The sequence below is a fragment of the Equus caballus genome, chromosome 24, assembly GCF_041296265.1.
Source record: "Equus caballus isolate H_3958 breed thoroughbred chromosome 24, TB-T2T, whole genome shotgun sequence".
NCBI lineage: Eukaryota > Metazoa > Chordata > Mammalia > Perissodactyla > Equidae > Equus > Equus caballus.
The window spans coordinates 30,739,927-30,759,114 of record NC_091707.1 but is presented as its reverse complement, the minus strand read 5'-3'; the positions used below and the strand labels follow the sequence as shown (position 1 = coordinate 30,759,114).

The 19,188-nt window shown below is 42.5% G+C and overlaps 1 long non-coding RNA gene across 3 annotated transcripts in view; it reads right to left on the bottom strand.

Annotated features, from left to right (window-relative positions):
* Nucleotides 1-7,439: 7,439 nt before the first annotated feature.
* The window catches only part of LOC138920654 (uncharacterized), a 71,397-nt gene continuing 59,648 nt past the window's right edge, over nt 7,440-19,188 (bottom strand). For 2 of the 3 annotated variants that reach the window (XR_011432191.1, XR_011432189.1), the window contains exons 2-3: nt 12,068-12,288; nt 7,440-8,412 (exon numbers count right to left, since the gene is read on the bottom strand). This is a non-coding gene — a long non-coding RNA (uncharacterized lncRNA). Of the gene's footprint in view, nt 8,413-12,067; nt 12,289-13,138; nt 13,399-19,188 lie in introns of those variants that run through there. The other variant, XR_011432190.1, reaches the window with a different exon arrangement.

The following is a 19,188-nucleotide window of genomic DNA, read 5'->3' as shown; positions in this document are numbered from 1 at the left end:
TTCTCAAACGGTACTTACCTACAAATTAGCTGGGCTGCTTCTTGAAATGCCTGTCCCCAGGCTGTGCACCCAGGGGTCGTGATTCAGCGACTTTGGCTCAAGTCCTGGGAATCTGCACTTTAATAGACAGCGTGAGTGTGGATCACTGGTCCTCCACTTTGCGCTGCACTGCTGACCAACACACAGACAAGCGTCCTGACTGGGCCAGCAGGTACCTCCATGGCCACTCTTCCAGGCTCACCACAGCCTTCAATGCTCTAACTGCCTGGTCCTTTCAGGCACCACCTCCTGGACCTGTCCCCTTAGAGACCCCATGCCTCCGTGGTGCTACATCAGAATGGGTGTGGGCTCAGCCTCCAGAGAATTCCTAAACCACTGCTGTCTCCCAGGCCTGTGCCTCTTTGCTTAAAATCAGGCTAATTTTCTTCCCAAACCTCAAAACACAAAGGATTCATTCTCCCCCCTTCTTGGGCAATAAAACATATTTGCCTCGAGGAACCTAGACGTATATAAAACACCTAGGCCCATTTACGAAAATTTCTTGAGGGCAGCTTCTTCCTCAGGCCTATAAACACAAATGGAATAAGCCATTTGTCTGCGGGGCCCTTTCGGTTGCTGCTAGTGGAAAACTCAATCAACAATAAAGAGATTTCTTGGCCTACGTCACTGGAAGGTCCAGAGCCAGGTCAGGCCTCAGGCCTGGCTTGATTCAGCTTTTTTCCATCTAATGTTTTTGCTTGGTTTTCACTCTCTGTGCTTTGCCTTCCATAGCGTAAGCAGCACCCAGCTCCACATCCACATACCACAAAAGGAGAGATGTGCCATCCACAGCATACCAAGCAAAATAATCCTGAGATTCATCCTGATGAGACCACTCCCGTCATGTGCCTGCCCCTGAACGGATATGCTGATTGACTTAGTCTCACCCTAAAGCTGGGGGTGCATCAGAGTCAAACAACATAGGCTGTACGGGGTGGGGTAGCCCCTGGGTCCAATCAGGAAGGGGAAGGAGGAATGGGATGCAGGGCAGTCTTACAACAATGGCCGAAACAGCTACTGCTGGCTCAAAATTCACCCTGGGCATTCACAGGCCCCTCTCTGACTAAAAGCAGCAGAAAGTAGGTACAAAATAAGTCTTTGGTGGTTAGTCTGCTACACTTGATACAGGTGAAGGCACCGTGAGGAGTCATGGAAAGGGCAGCACTTCCATCCCATGAGGAAAGAGTCGATCTGATGCACATTTCTCTCCTCTAGGAACCCTCTCCTCCAAGTTGAATCTTGATGTTTTCCCCAGATAAAAATTGCTTCACATCAATTGCTCTTATTCCTTAAGTAACTTTGTATCAATTAAAAAATCTGACAGATACCTACTCTTAAAGGCATGGTGCATAAAAATATGCTGAAGTGGAAGAACGAACAGAAGTAAAACATTTTAATCATAAAACAGTAGTGTGTATATCTAGATTCTTTTCTGTGAAGAAATTGGTACCACATTGTTTTGTAGAAAAAGAAAACCTGTTTTATAATTTTGAGGGGGTATTAGGGACCCAGAAACAAAAAGGATCCAATCCTTTTAAGAGAAACCAACTGATAAAATGAAACAAATGCTTGTCAGCGAGGAGAGGCCAGAGTGAGGTAAGGCTCAAAGCCAAGCTGGAAGGGGAAAAATATGATCAATTAGGGCTCCCAGAGATTCTAAGCAGAAAATAAGCCCACCCGGGCCCATGAAAGACCTCCAAGAAGAGGAAAGATAAAACAGGTGACACCTGGTGTGGGTTCCCCTAAATCCATTCCACCCTAAATGCTGCCCATGAGGATCATAGCCACCCTGCCTGCATTGCCAGGGACTGACTCTGGAAAGGATGGAAAATGAGCCAGGGCCGACAAAGAAGCTTTCCTCACTTCCCTGTCCATTCCTCTTTCCCTGGGTGTTATCTTGTAAGGACATGGTGCCTAGAACTTGGCAGTCAGCTGGCCTGAGGGCCAAACCACCCACAGAGGAGAGGAGAATAGGAGAGTCTCAGAGAAGCAAAGCCAGGGCATGCGTGCCACCTGAAGCCTGCCCCGACTCTGTGCCTCCTGCTACTTGAGGTCGTAACGTGCCCTAGCTGAAGCCAGCTGGAGTGAGGGCTTTGAATTACTTGCTGCAGAAAGCTTTCTTACGGACACAGTGAGTTTTTGGTAACATGAGTTCTAACAGTTAAGTTCTAGCAGATAAATTTGACAATCCATTTTAATTATCGGTATAGGATGCTCTGCACTGCAAATTACAGACTACATGACTAACAGGCTTTAAGCAATAAGGATATTCCTTTATCTTGCCTAACAAGAAATAGAGCGGCAGGCACTTCAGGCTGTCTACCTAGTTAGACTCCAAATCTGCCATCCTCAGATGACAATGTCAAAAAGCAGGTAAGGAGACGCAAAAATTATTCTTGCATCTCTCTGCTTTTTCAACAAATTGTTCCTAGAAGCCCCTCGGCATGCCTTCCTCTAAGTCTCATTGGCCAGAACTGGCTGGGTCACATGGCCATCTTCCCTTCAAGCAAGTACCCGGCCTTTCCAGCATCACCTGGAGCTGGCTCTGCCAGGCAGGAGGGTGTGGGAGGGAAATGACTGCTGCGTGGGAGACTCCATCCACTTAACCAAACCCCCCGGGCCCGATTTCTTCTGACCCACGTTATGCCACATTCTCTGAGGAAAGAACTTCATACTCTTCTAGCAGAAAACGTCTAATAATATATCAGTTTAGTTCTAAATATTATATATTTAATGAATAGCTGGATATTAATTCTAAGAGACACCTGTGAGTTTTTCACCATGTGATATGTCAACAGCAGGGAGCAGGGCAAGAAGAAATTCTCACTTTGCTGGTAAATCATTACGAAGCTCTCTTACTGGGCACGAGGTTAGCAGAGGCAGTATGTGCCCTCCCATAGAGGAACCATCCATGTTCAAAGTCCTTGGCTTGTTCAATGGGTCATCAGACAGCAATCTGATCCTTAAAGTCCTTGAAACTACACCCACATTTTATTGTCTTCACAGTTTTTTATGTTGTTCTTTTTTTCCTTCCCCAGTACCTAAGGTGCATTCTCAAAAATAAAAAGCAATTATTTCTGGGTTTGTTCTATGAATAGATCTTCCCAGGGATATCTGGGATCTCATCCAGGACATTTCCTACCAATATTTTTTTTTTCATAGAAATGGTAAAGAGGGAAAGGAAAGTAACATTAATTATCTATTACATGCCAGATGCTCTCTGTGGTACTTGTCCTTTTTTGCTTCCTTTCAAGGAGCAGTGAAGGCAGTCTAGCAGACAGGATACCCGCTGGCTGTGTGTCCACACACAAGTCCCTTCATCTCTCCAACACTCCCTTCTCCCTAAAATAGGGACAATAATAGCATCTACCTCATAGCACTGTTAGGAGGACTAAAGAAGATAAGCCAAGCACAGTGCTTAGGAGGTAGTAAGTGCTCCAAGAATGACTGACCCCCCCACCATGAGGTCGGTATCATTACCTCCAGCGGTGAACTGTACCCAGTAGCTTACAAGAGCTGATTTTCAGAAATTTTGCAAGCTGGCTGTTAAATGCTTGTTAGCTTGATGGAAATATTTAGACCATGGAAATCAGCAAGTGCTACAAAGCAGAGCGTTTTTTTCTTTTTGGAAAGCCAGTTGTAAAACATTTACCAGCACACCACTGATTAGCTCCTTTTGATAGATGAGATTCAGAAAGGTTAAGTAACTTGTTCAAGGTTACACAGCAAGAAAAGGGCAGAAATGAGATGTGAAATCAGCTCTTTACAATTTCAATCCTGAGCTCTTTCTACTCATTTTCAAGTATAAATGTAGAATACTGTGCCATTTTCACAGCCATTTAGTCTTTCATTTAGCAAGTATTTATAGAGCACCTGAATATGTGCGAGCACTGTTCTAGGCACTATAGGGTCTACATACACAAAAAAGTCACTACGCCCCAAGTCTGCCCTCAAGGAGTGCCATCATCATGTTAAAACTAAACCTTCAGGTCATTTGAATTCAATCCACCTGTCAGTCGCCACACTAGGTAAGTGCCACCACTGAGGACTCTCTGTTCTCAAGACTTGGACAAAATTGTGAGGTTGGTGACTGTCTTGGAGTCCACCCCACCTTACCCCACTGCAACCCAGGAATCTCCTTTCTCCCTCTAGATATGTACCTGTCAGAGCATAAGCAGATCATGAAGAAATGTGCTTGAGCTGGCCCTGACGGCCTAGTGGTTAAAGTTCAGCACTCTCTCTGCTTCAGCGGCCGGGGTTCATTTCTCAGTTGCAGAACCATGCCACCCATCTGTCAGTTGCCATGCTGTGGCAGTGGCTCATATAGAAGGATTTAAAACAAGGATATACAACCAAGTACTAGGGTTTTGGGAAGGGAAAAAAAATAAAGAGGAAGACTGGCAACAGATGTTAGCTCAGGGCAAATATTTCCTTACAAAAAAAAAAGAAATGTACTTGTAACACATTACAATATGACCCTCTCCTTGGATTATTTGCATTTTTAGAGAATAATCTTGATGAGATAAAAGCCCATAAAATGACATAACCTGGCTGAGAAATTACCCATCTGTGGGCCACTGCCAACCATGTGGGTTATTTCTCCCTCCTTCCTATTTCTCCACCCAAATGTAGCACAATTTTTGATATTGCCCAAAGTTGAGTCATTCTAATACCACCTTTCTATTTTTTTATACTCTATCACCTGTTTCTTTTAATAAAGACTGTTTCTTTAAATCAGCTCATTTTTTTCTTAAACATTTATTTTAAAAGAAAATGTCATGTCACTACCTTAAACAGAAAACTATAATGACTCGCCAAAGATAATGCTAGTCATAAAATGAATAGGCAACTGTTAAAATAGAAGAACATTCATATGTTGAACTCCACCAGCAGTACATGTATTCCACTCCAGAAACACGCCTCAAACGCTGGGCTTTTCTCTCCTCCCAGGAGGGGAGTGAGCATTCAAAGTACTCTGACTAGAAATGTTTAGTCTAACGGTGATTGCCCCAAGTTGATCTTTTCTCCATTTGCAAGACAGAATCATAAGAAAGATTTTTGAGTTCTTTTCAATTAACCAAAAATGCTTTCTTAGTCCTATTTCTCGCTATTCTGGCCTCTTTTTAAGATAAAGTCATTATGTCCTGCATCTTTCTCTTGAGTAGAGCTCAGCTCCTTCATGTACACTCAATCCCCAGCCCTCCTCACGAAGCCCCACCCTTGGTTGTTCAGTTTTGGGGTTTCCTTCCATCTTGACCCCCCCACACACACATACATTGTCAACATTACAACTCTCCTTACTTATAAGTAACATGATTATTCTACAGCAAACTGTGAACACAACAGCAACCAAAAGTAAATCCTAAATTTTTTGGTCTGGATGACAATGCTACTGAGCTGTCTTAAGTATGTCGTGGTAATGTCTTGGCTGTGGCTACCTCAGGCTCACCTTCTCCTCAGCCCCATGGGCAACAGATCTCAAAGACCCAGGTTTGAACTAACAGGTGTTATGAGTTTGCCTACACCTAGGACGATTAGTATACCCTATTCATGCAGCTGTGGGCTGCCTGTGTAATATTTCTAGGCTACCTACATATCTTGAATGCTACTCATTTCACAAATGAAAAACAGGATTTTTTATGTGATCCAGAGGGAATCCCAATTTTGACTAAAGATGGATGTTTTGTCCACCCCGGGAAGCAGGAATGGAAAAGCAATTTAATAAGATGTAGAAAAAATAAAGAGGTGTGATGTTTCCTGACTTGGAATGTTACAGAGCAAAGTAATACCTTTTAGTCTCACAGGAAGTAAAGCCATCTTGGTCAGAGGACAAGCAGTGATATTCGCAATTTTGCAGAGAAATCTCTGCTGGAAGCTCTGTCACAATGTAAAGCAGCCACATACTCTGCCTATTTATAAGCTAAATGTGCTGATGACTCTGCTTTTTGCACCTTGCACTTCCCTGAAGACATAAATATTTACATCTGTGAAGACATTTACAAAGTACTTTCACATATTTCTTCTTTTTGAAACCTCAAATCAAGCCAGACGAGACTCAGACATTGGGAAGTCAAACAAGGTCATACCAACAGAGCTGGGAAAAGAACTCAGGTGTCATTTGCTCCATACACTGTCACCTTGCCACGCAGGCCCAAGGAATACAGTTGCGAAAGAAATTCATGTTTCCCCAAATTGCATCTTTCCTCTTGGGTTCCCCCTCTAAGAACAGCACCCATACCCGATCACCAAAGCCAGATATCTTGGCATCTTCATAGACATCGCCCACTCTCTCATCATCACATCCTTCTTAATATTTCCCAAATCTGTCCCCTCCCCTTTACCCACTGCTGCTGGCCTCATCATCTCTCACCTGGACCCGTGTAATAGTACTTTAGTCTCTTTGCCTGTAGTTTGGGGACCCCTCCCAACACAATTATCTCCTACCCAGCTGCTCCAATGAGCTTTCAGTATGCAGCTCTGAACAGCGCCTTCTTGAATAGAGACTGGAGTCCAATCTCTCTCTCTCCCTCTCTCTCTCTCTCTCACACACAGCTAACTGTACGTTGCACCCTTACTAAGTTGTGTTCAGTTTTCTGAATACATCAGATAATTTTACAACTCTGTTTATTCTCCCTGGAAGGGCATTCCCTCCTACTCTAACCCGCACTGCTTATACATCAAGACCCAGCTTGAGGGTTACATCCCCTAGGAAGCTTTGCCTGATCCTCCGATAGAACTGACACTCCCTCTCTTGTAGCCACATTGTGCCTGGATATACTTCTGCTTTAGGCCCTGTGATGCTTTATCTTGCTCACTTATTCATTTGCTGTCTCTTGCAAAGCTTGAGTTCCTAGAGGGTAGAGAAATGTCTTAATTATCTTTGTATATCCAGTGCCTAGCATAAGATAAATACATCATGCATGGTAAATAAAGGAATTAATGAATTTCTATAGCAATTAAAGTGATAGTCTGTGGGCCATCACAAATCATGTAGGTTATTCCCTCTTTCTTCCTACTTCTCCACTCAAATCTACTGGCGATTACTCACCAATAATTTTCAAACCAGATCTCTTTTCTATTAGATGAGATTGAAGAACTCCAGGGGGTACTCATAAATTTGTCCAGCAAATTTGCCCAATAAATGGGTAACACTCTTTTTCAAGGAAAAAAATAGCCATGAATGACCAATCCCTTGGCTCTTTACACTCTACCTTCACCCAGCCACTGCCAACCCTAAGGATTTTCTTGGCCTACTGCTCAAGGGTGGCTTGTTCACTCAATCATGTGCTTTCTCAATTTGTTCTTTCTTACTTAGGTCAGGGTTTCTCTTTCCCTAGTAAATTACTAGATGAAGAGAACAGCATGCACACACTGTCTACAAGGAGCAACAGGGACAAGGATTTGGCCAAAATTGAGGTTTTATTTTAGGAAGCCATGGGAAAGAAGGCTGGGTAGGTAAGGCCAGATGTGAACAATAATATATTAGGACTGCAAGAGAGCTTAGAAATCAGCTCTCCCAGAGTTTCCCGGAGTAGGGTCTACATATCATCATGATGAAATGTAGTTTGATTTTATATAGTATATACATGCAAAAATTTTCTTAATTATGTGCTTGCGTGTATTAGGAAAAAAGTCATTATCATATCAGTCCCATGATTTCACATATATTATAGCCAGGACTGCTTTTTTAAAAAAGACTTAAGTAAACAAATGAGTCAATTTAGAGGAAAAAAATTGTTAAGGAAGTAATAATATAAGTGAAAGTCAACATGGCAAATACTATGAAGATGACACCCCAATGACTGAAGCTGGAGAAATGCTGAGCTCGAGTATCACCTCTTCGTGTCTCAGGCCAGGGAATCACGGCCCAAAGAAGCGCAGTAACACACCCCAGGTCAGGCACGCAGAGGGCATGGAACGGGAACAAAGAGATCAGCTGGGCAACAATTCAGACACTGACTATTCTCTACAATTTCAACTTACTGAATAAAAAAATGCTTTTGTTGTTATTAAATGAAAACATTAAAAAATAATTTTAACTCCAGGAACCAGCTGAGTGCAGAGAGAAGAGGTGGAAAAGAAAGAGGAACAAACCCTGCCTCCATCACCACGGCATGTCCCCAAAGCAGCCCTTCCGCACTGCGCCTTCTTCAGACAGTGGAAAACTCCAACACTGGGAACTCTCTCGAGAAGACATTCTGAAACGATCAGTCATTCCCTGCTATCCCTGCCGCTCTGCTTCATCACACTTGAAGTTTTGCCGGCTGGGATTTTTGCTGTCTTGGCAAACATGATGATGGTGTCAAACCTAATGTTTCCTAAATTTTTGCAGAACTGCTGAGAAGACTTCCGTGGGGGCCTATTGTCAATTATCTGGAAAAAGAGAAGTTTGCAGACATTAGAAACAAGAACTGTGTGGGGTTAGGCTCTGGGTTTTAATGAGAAGGATTCAAATTAGAATGCTGGCTATTTCCTATAGCTTGCTAAAAATAACCTGGGAGCCTGCTTCCTTCCCTCGCACTGCGTTTTCAGTGCCTGCTCATGCTGAAGATGCAGGACGGCTGGAAAATGCTCCTTGGGATCCAGCACCAGTGCTGTTTGTTCAGATAAATGTAACTTAGCTTTGACCAGCTCTCTCACGCACCAGTGGGCATGCTACCTTCAGGCTCCTGTCAGATTTACACTTGAGGAAGCCTGAAGGTGATGGAGGGGGTGCACACCAAGCCCTGTTGGTTTCACCTCTTAAATCTCTCTTCCCATCAATGCCACCAACCTAGCCCAAGTTACATCATTTCTGGCCTGGGCCACTACAAGAACCTCCTGCCTGCTCGTCCCACCTTGAATCTGCCCTTTCCACCCAATCCCACACAACCACACTGAAGCCAGAACAATCTTTTCCAACACAAAATCTGAACATATCCCCCACCACTACCATCCTTACCAACACCACCAATTAAAACTGTTCAATGGCTTCTCGTTGTTTGTATGATAAAGACTAGAATCCTTGACAAGATCTACAAGCAAGGTCCTCCCTGATCTGTGCCCTAGAACCTCTCCAGCCTCATTCTCTCTCCCCTTCTCTCTCATCCTGCTCTCCCTCCTCCAACCCACTGTCCTTACTCCAGGGCCTTCTGCCCCCAGGCCCCCACAGGGCCCCAGCTCCTGCTCTGCTCTTCCTTCTTTACGTACTAACTCTTACTCATCATTCAAATCTCAACCCAGTCATTACCTTTTCAGGAAAGCTTTTCCTGACCCCTCAGACTAGGTCAAATCTGCTCATCTTACCTCTCATAGCCCAATAGACCTCTCCTTAACAGCCTTATCGCTGCTCCATTTGCACATTTATTTAATGATTAGTTGATTCCCAGCATTACTCCTCCAGACAGTAGGAGGCAGCAACCAGAAGGCAGGAACCACATCTGTTTGCTCATCATTGTATCCTTGATATCCAATGCCGTGCGTGGCACATATGGGACACTCAATATCTGATGAAGGATATAAATATCAATCCCCTTGGGGACTCAAACCTCTCTTTGTTTGCAAAGGCTCTTCCCAAGAGAAAAGAAAGTGTTACTGCATCTAACTACTGCATGTTCTTTACTTCAACCTGCCCCACGAACTCCCTGGTTTCCCATCCCTTATCATACTCACCTTAGTCCTTTTGAAAGGAAACGTTCTGTACACAACAGATTGGGGGATTTTCCCCTGAATTTCCCTGCAATATTGGGAATATATTAGTATTCTGCTTTTCAGCACAACTGGTCTGACTTCTGCCTGGATCTTCTGAAGGAAGGGTTTCTAAATAAACTCCATGTTGCCTCTGGAAATTTCTCGATTCAAATGCAAGACCTCATATATCATTTTCCTCATTAAGTTAAAAATACACATTTTTTAACATCTCCATGCAGACGAAGTCTTAGGTGCTCATTTGTATTGTGCAGGAGATTTAGGAAAAGAAGGCCAGAAAGGGAGAATTAATGGTGCCAAGGGAGGCAACTCAAAGGTTTCTACATGAAGCTTTAAGGAATCTCTCTCGATGGGGGGTGGGAGTAAGGTAGGGGAGACACAAGGATGAGACAAGTGGCAGGACCTTCAAGGCAAAGGAAGGCTAAAAAAAAGCTGATGTAAAAGGCGAGCTTTCTTTCTTCACCCACTCTGCCCACATCCCTCTCTCCCTGACCTGCAGTGGGCCAGTCATGTGGTTTGGAGGGAGCTGGCCCTGGGGGCCAGGGTAACAACAGTGCCCCCAACAGAGCCCCCACTGGCACCTTGCTCGCTTCCTTTCCTGGAGGAACAGCATTCAGCATCTGGCACTTTGAAAATCCAGCCCAGGCTGTGATGACGGAGTTATTATTGGCACATTCTTGAATTTTATAGGGTGTTTCTAAACAGCGATTGCTGTGAGGATACGCAGAAGTCCAAGAGAAGTCTGTAAACACTGGGAAATTAATCTGCGTGCTCTGTGACGGCTGGGCCAGCTTCCACATGCCAAAAGTTCAGGGCAGGGTCAGACCAAGGCTGCAGATGGTCGCCGGCATAGAGCTACTATTTTGGGGGCACAGGTCATGGGAAAGGCTTACAGTTCAAAGCTGGCTTTTATGCCTGTTTCATAACTTTTCCTTCAGCCTCATGTATCACAACCATCAACAGTCCCGTCAGATTTGAGGAAATCATTGGATATCTTTGTTGAAAGACCCCTATGCGGTGCTGCCCTACAAGCCCACAAGATAAATGAGTTCACCTTGCAGAAGAGGGGGCAGGCAGGCTCCAATGACTCTGGCCTCTCAGACAAGGGGGAAGAAAAAGGAAAACATTGAAATATTTTGTTGTGTTCTATTTAACTATATATTTTTCAATTTCTGATTAGGGCTGAGTTTTAGGAATTCTGCGTCCCTTTCAAAAACTACAGCAACAAAGAGTACGGAAGACTACATGTCAACGTACTTTGTTAGAAAACGTAAGCAGATTTCCAAAGGACAAAGAGCTGAGATTCGAGAAGGTTCATTTGGGAAAATTTTCCCAGTAGGTGAATGACAGGGAAAGCTCAGGGTCACACTGGCCAAGGGGAGGTCCCTGTAGCTCTACGTTTCTCATTCACCTTCTATCCACGGGACGGGAGAAGAAACTGGTCAAGGGCAGAGTGTGACCTAAGGGTTTGGGGGGAAGAGCAGAAAGCAATCACAGGTGAAGTTCTAGTGCTGGGAATTGGTTTCCAAACTTTAATGTGCAACCAAACCACCTGGGAGCATTTTTAAAATGCAGATTGTGGCCCAGGCATCTGCATTTTCAATGAGCATCTCGTGTGACTCTAAAGCAGCCTGAGGAAAAACTGTGCTAGGATAGCTAAAATCACAATGGGGGAAAAAAACAAAAGGATAATGGTAGCCAGAATCCATTATCATTGTTAAAAGCCCAAGGATAAAGGATAAATATTAGGTAAATTATAAATCCAAGAAAAATTCCATTCAAACATCAGATAAAACCAAGGTTAGCTTAGCATAACTGAAAATAGCTGCAGATTAGCTACCAAATTTTGGTTGTTAAGTGAGTGAAAACCCAACTCAAATTGGCTTAAGCAAGAAATCAAGAATCCGTTGGTCCATGCAAATGGAAGGTACAGTGGTAGACTCATTACCTGATGCTATGACTTCTCTGACTAACCCCAGGACTTCTCTCCCAGGAAATGCCCTCAGCCCAGTGGGAGATCTACCTTCTTTGTGACCCCAGCAAATTGGATGTCAGACACTAGTAGTACAATCTGTTAATCCTCAGTGATTTTTACCTAGAGCCTCACTAAGAATGAACCCAACCTTTCAAAATGTGGGTTGGAAAACAGGCTGACCTCAATAGTGAGCCAGCTAGGATTTATCAAAGACCTACTATGTCCAGAACACCATGCCAGGAGGAGGGAGATAAAGAGATTCATAAGGGGAGGGCCTTGCCCTGAAGGAGCTCAACAAGTTAGGAAAAGAAGTCATGTAATTATAAAGATGGCTGACACGTAGAGAAAAGAGGAGGGCAGTATCACCTGCTTTCTTCAAAAGGCATCATTCCTCTTCTGCAGTTTTGAGGGGAACGCTGCTGTTAACAGAGCCAGGCCTTCTTGCATCCCAGGTTCCTGGAGTTCTTCTCCACATAGTGTTGGACTTAACCCTGCCATGCCTAGACCAATGTCATTATATCTTCCATAGGTAGAAATGAAGGAGGCTGGAAATGTGCTTGGTTTATCCAGTGACTCAGGAAATCAGCCTGTCAACAGAAACTAAGGAGTAAAGATTTGATTCCCAGATTAGGAATTAGACACTGCCTCCCCAGGGCTCATTCCAGTAAGGTAAACAGACTGGCTGCATTATTTGTCAATCTACCATGGTTTCAGGCAATATCGCCAATGCCCAATTTTATGTTTCATTAAGATTTCAATTAATCTCTTCCTCATTTGGTCTGGGAGACGAATTGATCTGCCTTTGAATAAATACCACACAATCTTTTACTTTCAACAGGCAAATAAGTTTATATATGTGATTTATTTCCCTTGTCATACTATAGTCCGGAAACAGCATCTATTCTTTCCATTTCTCTATCAACTTTACCAGAAGTGGCAGTTCAAGGGTTTTCCTCTCCATCCCTCAGAAGAGAATTTTTCTCTATCTGAACCTTATCTTTCTAAACAGTTTTACGCCTCTCCAAGGAACACACCCCAAAAATCGACCACATGTGAGCATTCAGACTTTTTAAACTGTACTGATGGAGTAAAATGTCCCAGGAGACACCCAAGTTCTCTCTGAGGCGTCCAAGGCTTCACATCTAACAGGAACAAAAGGTTTTGCTTTTTCTTTAAGCCTAATAAGATCTGATGTCTTTCAAGTGACTAGGAAAATAGTAAGATGCCAAAAGAAACTTTAGTAATTTTTTGTCTACAAAATGAATGGGGGAATTCATGTTTTTCCACAGCCTACTTCTCTCTGAATAAAAATAACATTATCTAAGAGGAGAAAATAGGTTATTCATGACCCATAGTTGAATCATTTAGATGTTTTTTGATGTAAGTAATAGACAAGTCAACTCTAAATGTCTTAAAGAATAAAGGGATTTCATCTACCATACAGCAAGAGGTTCTGAGGCAGGTCGGTTTTCAGCTGCTCAACAATGTCATCAAGAACCAGGTTCTCTTCTCAGAAAGTTGACTCTTATCTCAAGCTTCATACATTATGATAGAAAGATGGTTTCAGCAACCTCAAGCATCATTTATTCACATATAAACACCCAAAGGCTGGAAGACAGAACATTCCACCTCTATTTTCCTTTTCAGAAACAGTTTTCTTTTCCAGAAGCCCTGCAGAAAAGCTTTCCTCACATGTCATGGGCTAGAATTGTATTACACACCCATTTCTAAACCAATCACTGGCAAGAAATTGGTATTATCAAGAATCAATGCCCTAAGGCAGTCACATGACCAATAACTCTACAAAACTAGATTTACATTGGCAAGAAGGCATGGCTTTTGTGGGAGCAATCAATAGTTTCTGTGACCAAGATCAACCAAAGAACAAAGAGGTGGGGATGGGAATGACGATTGACCCAAGCAGCCTGGAGGGAGTCATACAACTCTCAACTTGTAGTTGGCCCTGGCGTTCAACCACTGGAGGCCTTCCTTTGGCATCTGAACTGAGTATACTGTCTCTTAAAGGTCTTTGTTAAAATACACATATATTAATTGGGAGGAAGAAAGACCAATAGATAACCCATGTCTATTGGCATGTGGGCAAGGATTTATTGATCAGATTAACTATCAGTCAGATTGGAAACAACATTAATAATTGTGTTAGACTTATCACATGCCTACCATGTGTTGGAATTATATAAAATGCTCTACGTGATTTATAGATTATAGAGATGAAAACTTAGGCCAAGAGAAACCAAGTAACTGCCAACATTCACACAAATGGTTTAGGGCAGAGTCAGGACTTGAAATCAAGGCAGTCTGACTCTAAGGTCCATACTCTCGATATAGGTAGTTAATCCTTGAATTAATTGGAGGAAGCCATGAATTTAGAAATGTATGGACCACAGGACTAGCTCAAATCACCTTTGTCAGTTCTACTCACTCTGAGATATATATATTGTGCATCTAATAGGCACAGTTGTCCATGCTATCTGTGATGGGGGAAAGGAGAGGAACCAAATATGAATAAAGTATCATCACTGCCCTCATTGAACTTGGAATCACCTAAAGAGAACACAGACAAGCACACCAAGAATAATCATAATTCTAGTTTTACGATAGCAGAATGAGTACACACGACAGTCACTCCCTGCTCTAAAATAGCCAATTATAGAAGAATATTTTTAGATAAACATGTGGTCACATACAAAAACAAGATGGGGAGGTCTCACAGACTGGAAGCTATAAGGAATCTCTGCAAGACCAAAAGCCAGCAGATTAAATACAACAAGGAAATGGCATCCCAGGATCTGTGCAGTAGCTCGTAGCCTACTATGACTGATAAAACAGCAGAAGTGATACCAGGTGTGCTCCACATCCAGAAGTGGTAGAACCCAGGGGCCCAAGGTGAACTGACAGGGGAATGAGAGTCCCAGGAGGTACCCAGAGGACTAGGTAACATTCAAGCTCAGAAGACAAGGCACTGAGGTACCCTACTGGACAGTACATTCTGCCCATCACTCACTCTCCCTGGAAGCAGAGCAGTGTAAAATCCCCAAAGCTGCTTGTCTCCTTTTCCCAGGTGGAATGTGTCAGCAGAGACAGCAGGCAATCTGGCAGGGAATATCAACTGCAAACATGTACTTAGAATAAAGAGCCGCCAACATTTGGAGAATGCCAGCACCTCAAAAGAAAGGTAATAAGCTACACTATAAAAACATATACCTGAAGAAATAGAGTTAACAGAACAGTCAGAAAATAATGTACTCTGAGATGTGAGAGAGGATTGCAGCCTTGAATCTGAAACAGATGGTTGTAAAACAAGAACAGGAAAGGAACTAATTACATATCTTGGGCATCAATATAACTGTTGACATTTTTTAAAACCCTCAGTAGATGGGCTGATTAGCAGGATGGACACAACAGTAAGGTGATCAAGGAGTTAAAGATTGGATTCTGAACTGTCTTCCTTAATAGTGGCTAAACGGCTATAGAAGTTCCAGACTTCATATCCACCTTCCATAACCAGGAGAGAAAATTGTGTATCCCAGAATTCCCAGCAAAAGTCGCAAGCTACCAGTAGACTGGATCACCTGTGAGTCAATCCCTGTGGCTAAAGGAATAGCACACATTGACTGCTTGCGGCCTAGGTTTCTTGAACCAATCACTTCAGCAAGGGGAAATGGGATTATCTGGATTGCCTGTACTACGTAGCACCCATCCCTAAAGTGACAGGTTATGTGAATTCCACCTAAACAGCATAGTTGCTACTTATTGTGGAGGAGATAAAATCAATGTTGGAGAGACAATCACAGGTTCTTAATAGCGGTTTCTTGGAGTAGGATAGTGGGGGAAATTTACAAAAGGGAACCAGTTTACAAAAATTCTCACTGAAACTGATGAAACCCTGCTGATATTGCATGGAGGAGAAAGCAGCCCTCTGAAGAACTTTCTCAGTGAAGTCTATAGAGGAAAGGGTAGGTACAAATTAGCTCTTGAAAAGTTGGATTCTGGATGGGTTTTACATTTTTTAATAGTTTTTGCTTATTTGTATTTCTTATTTTTTGTATAATCCACTTGTGTGGCTTTTAATTCTTTTTAAAGGCCACTTTTTAAAAAAGGGGGAAGGGGTGCTTTACTCACAAGTACATAGAAAGCCAGCCCAGAGGACATCACCAAGATATGGGTTTTCCCACATCAGTATTATGTAAAGGAAAACGGATTAAAAAAATTAATATTGGAGTCATTCTTAACTTTAGAAGAGAATTCATCACAGGATGGATGCTCCTAATGCATTTAAAATATGTTGCAATTAATAAGTGTGCCTACATATTTTTAGGAACATTTCTATTGCACGTACCTCATGCCAATTCCACTGGACACCCTGTCTCACAGACGCTAAAGCCTGTGGGCGTGGCCGAATCTATTTACACCAGACTGTACTAAACACAAGCGACCAATGATCATGTGAAGAGAACTTTCAGCAGCCCTCAAAAAGATAAAGCCTTTATACTGTATGCTAAGCCCCTGGTTGTTCCTTCAAGAAAATTATTTTTTAAAAGCTAGCATTACTCATTTGAAAGAAGTCCTCCCTTGCTGTAAACATTCTTTTACAAAACCCAACAAGAGGTGGACGGGACCAGCAGCAGGTGTCACTCTATTTCCCCACTGTCCTCCTTCATGTTCCCAGCCCTGCTAGGCACTAAACGTATCTGATTCAAACTTTAACAATGAGATGAATAAATTTTATAATCACCGTATTATAGAGGAGGAAGTTGCAGCTTTGAGAGATTAAGCAATTTGCTAAGGCCTCAAGACTTCTAAGTAGAGCCAAGATTCAAACCTAGTTCTTCCTTATTCCAGAACCCATACCCTCTCCACTTCACAAATACTGCCTTGCTGGCAGATGACCAGAGTATTCATTTATTCCTTCATTCAATAAATAATTATTGATCACCTACTATGTGCCTGGCCCCATGGCAGGCAGTGTAGAGAGTCACATCCCTTGGCCCTCATGGATTATGATGACTGAGTGGGATGACAGAGAGACAGTAGACAAATCAACAAACTAATAAATATATAAATATAAGTGACAATAAGTACAATGAGGGAAAAGAACAGGATGTGAAATATAGAGATGCAGCGAGTTTACCTAAATCAAACTAACCCTTCACAGCTATGAGGTATCAGGAAGATAATCTCTTCCTAGCAGCCACCACTAGTCACAGGTAGATGAACCCTTAAGTCTCCTACCAGGTGGTGATTTATAATAAAAGCCAGGTCAGACCAATTTCTGCTACACATACCGAGAAAGAAAACTGTCCCTGAACTGAGACATAACTTTGTGGTCTGACATGATTAGCTGCTCCTTTGGACAGGTAATCACCATTCCTGATAAATCCCATAAGCTGTTTTCTGATAGACTTCAATGAGCCCAAGAGTCTTTTCTAGAAAACTACTGTGTTGGAACTTCTGTTTGCCCCTCCAGCTCCACCACACACCTTTCCGCACCCTCCTGAGCCCCAGAAGCTAGCCTGTATGGACTGCATTCCTGAGCTCCCTGGCCTTCCAGCTTGGGTTGGGTTTGACCAGAGACAAGCACCAGCAGGGGACTGGAGGGCAAATGGCAGGAGGAAAGTGAGGTTGGGGGTGTACACGCCCTGGTTCTCTCCCTGCAGAGATGCCATGGGGTTGGCTATACCCCTCTACTGAAGGCCTGTGCTCCTGGCAGACAGACCTTCTGTGCAGCTCCCCACCCTTGCCCCTTCAGGCCCAGGAGTAATAATGGCTCCCACTGTTGCTAGCTCTGAGGACCACACTACCCCTTGTTAGTATTCCCAAACTCTGCATACACCATAACAAACAGTCTCTATTCAAATGTCTTCATATTACCCATTTTGAAGCCATTTGCTTTCTACCAAGACCTTGTCAACTTAAAAAGCAAATTTGCCTGTTATTTTATCTCAAAATGAGTTTGTTCAAGAAGAGCCAAAAGAATTGCAATTTGGGACGTGCAAGCTATGGCAAACCATAGGGAAATCCAGAAAAGAACAGAGAGGAGCTGCTTTTATAAAGAAAAAGAGAGAGTAGGGAGAGGTTGTTTTAAACAGAAGTCCATTGGGGAAAAGTAGCAGTTCCAGGGGGTAAAAGCTACTCATTGGCTGAGCTGCGATGTTTCCCATTGACTGGGCTGTTGCCAGGTGGGGAGAGAAATCTTCCATCAGTAGTAAAGTAGTTTTACTTCCTGTGGAAGATGCTAGGATACCTCTCTTTCTGGTTGGTGTAATTAACGATGTATGATAGGGCTTGAGAGCTCCCCCTGCAAACCTTTCCAACTCCAATTTAGTTAAGTTTCTTTTATCAGTTAAGGTTTATTAATTTCCACAATCTTGACTAACATACCCACTGTCAACCTCGGGAACTGTTTAGCAACCTATGAGCAGTCTTCCAGAGTATCTAATGATCTTTATCTACACATTCTTAAAAAAAGCAAAATATGGTCTAATAATGATTATCTAAACAACTTTTTTTCCTACAAAATATGTATCGAGTAAGAAATATTTAAGTTAGTGTGCTCAGAAGCCTCTTCCCTGGTGGCAAGTTTGAAAAATATCTTTGATATATGCTTGCAATTAATTTGCCTGAGAAGTTACGTTAATAATATAATCACAAAAAAAGTCATACATCTCATTCCATAGGCTCAATGAAGTCCCAGCTTTCTGTCCTTCAGGGTACTGGGAAGGCAGCTTTCATGAAAAGTTCACTCAAAGCAAATGTAATATTCTAGCAGCAGATTCAGCTGCCAAGTCAAAGCAAGGTCATAAAAATTCCCCAGTCAGCATCTGAGCACAAGGCAAGTCTGGAATCAAAATCCTAGAGAGAGGACATTGGCCCTGCTACATCCTTATATTCTGTTTATATAAAGGTGGAAGTGTCCAAACAATATTTCTAACAAATCCACACATCTGAGGACCACTCATTTCATTAGTGACTAAATTCTATCCAACATCCACTATATTAATCAAAGCCTCTAGCGCAGATCAGAGACAAGGAATGCTGAAGTCCCTCTACTACCAGCTATCTCTAGAGTGTAGACTTTATTTCGAACTTTCAAATGCTAACTAACCATCCCTCTGGTGTATAATTTCTCATTAGAGTACTTCAAATTTAACTGCCACTGAAGTATGGATAAAAACCAACTAATAACAGGTTTTACAGTGTCCCTGCAGAAGTGTTTTAAAGTAAATTACAAACAATATAACAAATAAATACCCTTGGGCAGAATACGGCCATTCCATGAGGCTGACTTGGGTCACTTATTCATCTGTATTTGGAGAATGTTATTAATATCTTGTTACACTATTTCTATAAGACAAAACTGCATATAAAACATTAACACAAAGTCATCAGGAAAATGATAAAATGCCATTGTAATATAGAAACCATATTATATTTGTAAGTCCCTAATAACCCATTGTCTTATATAA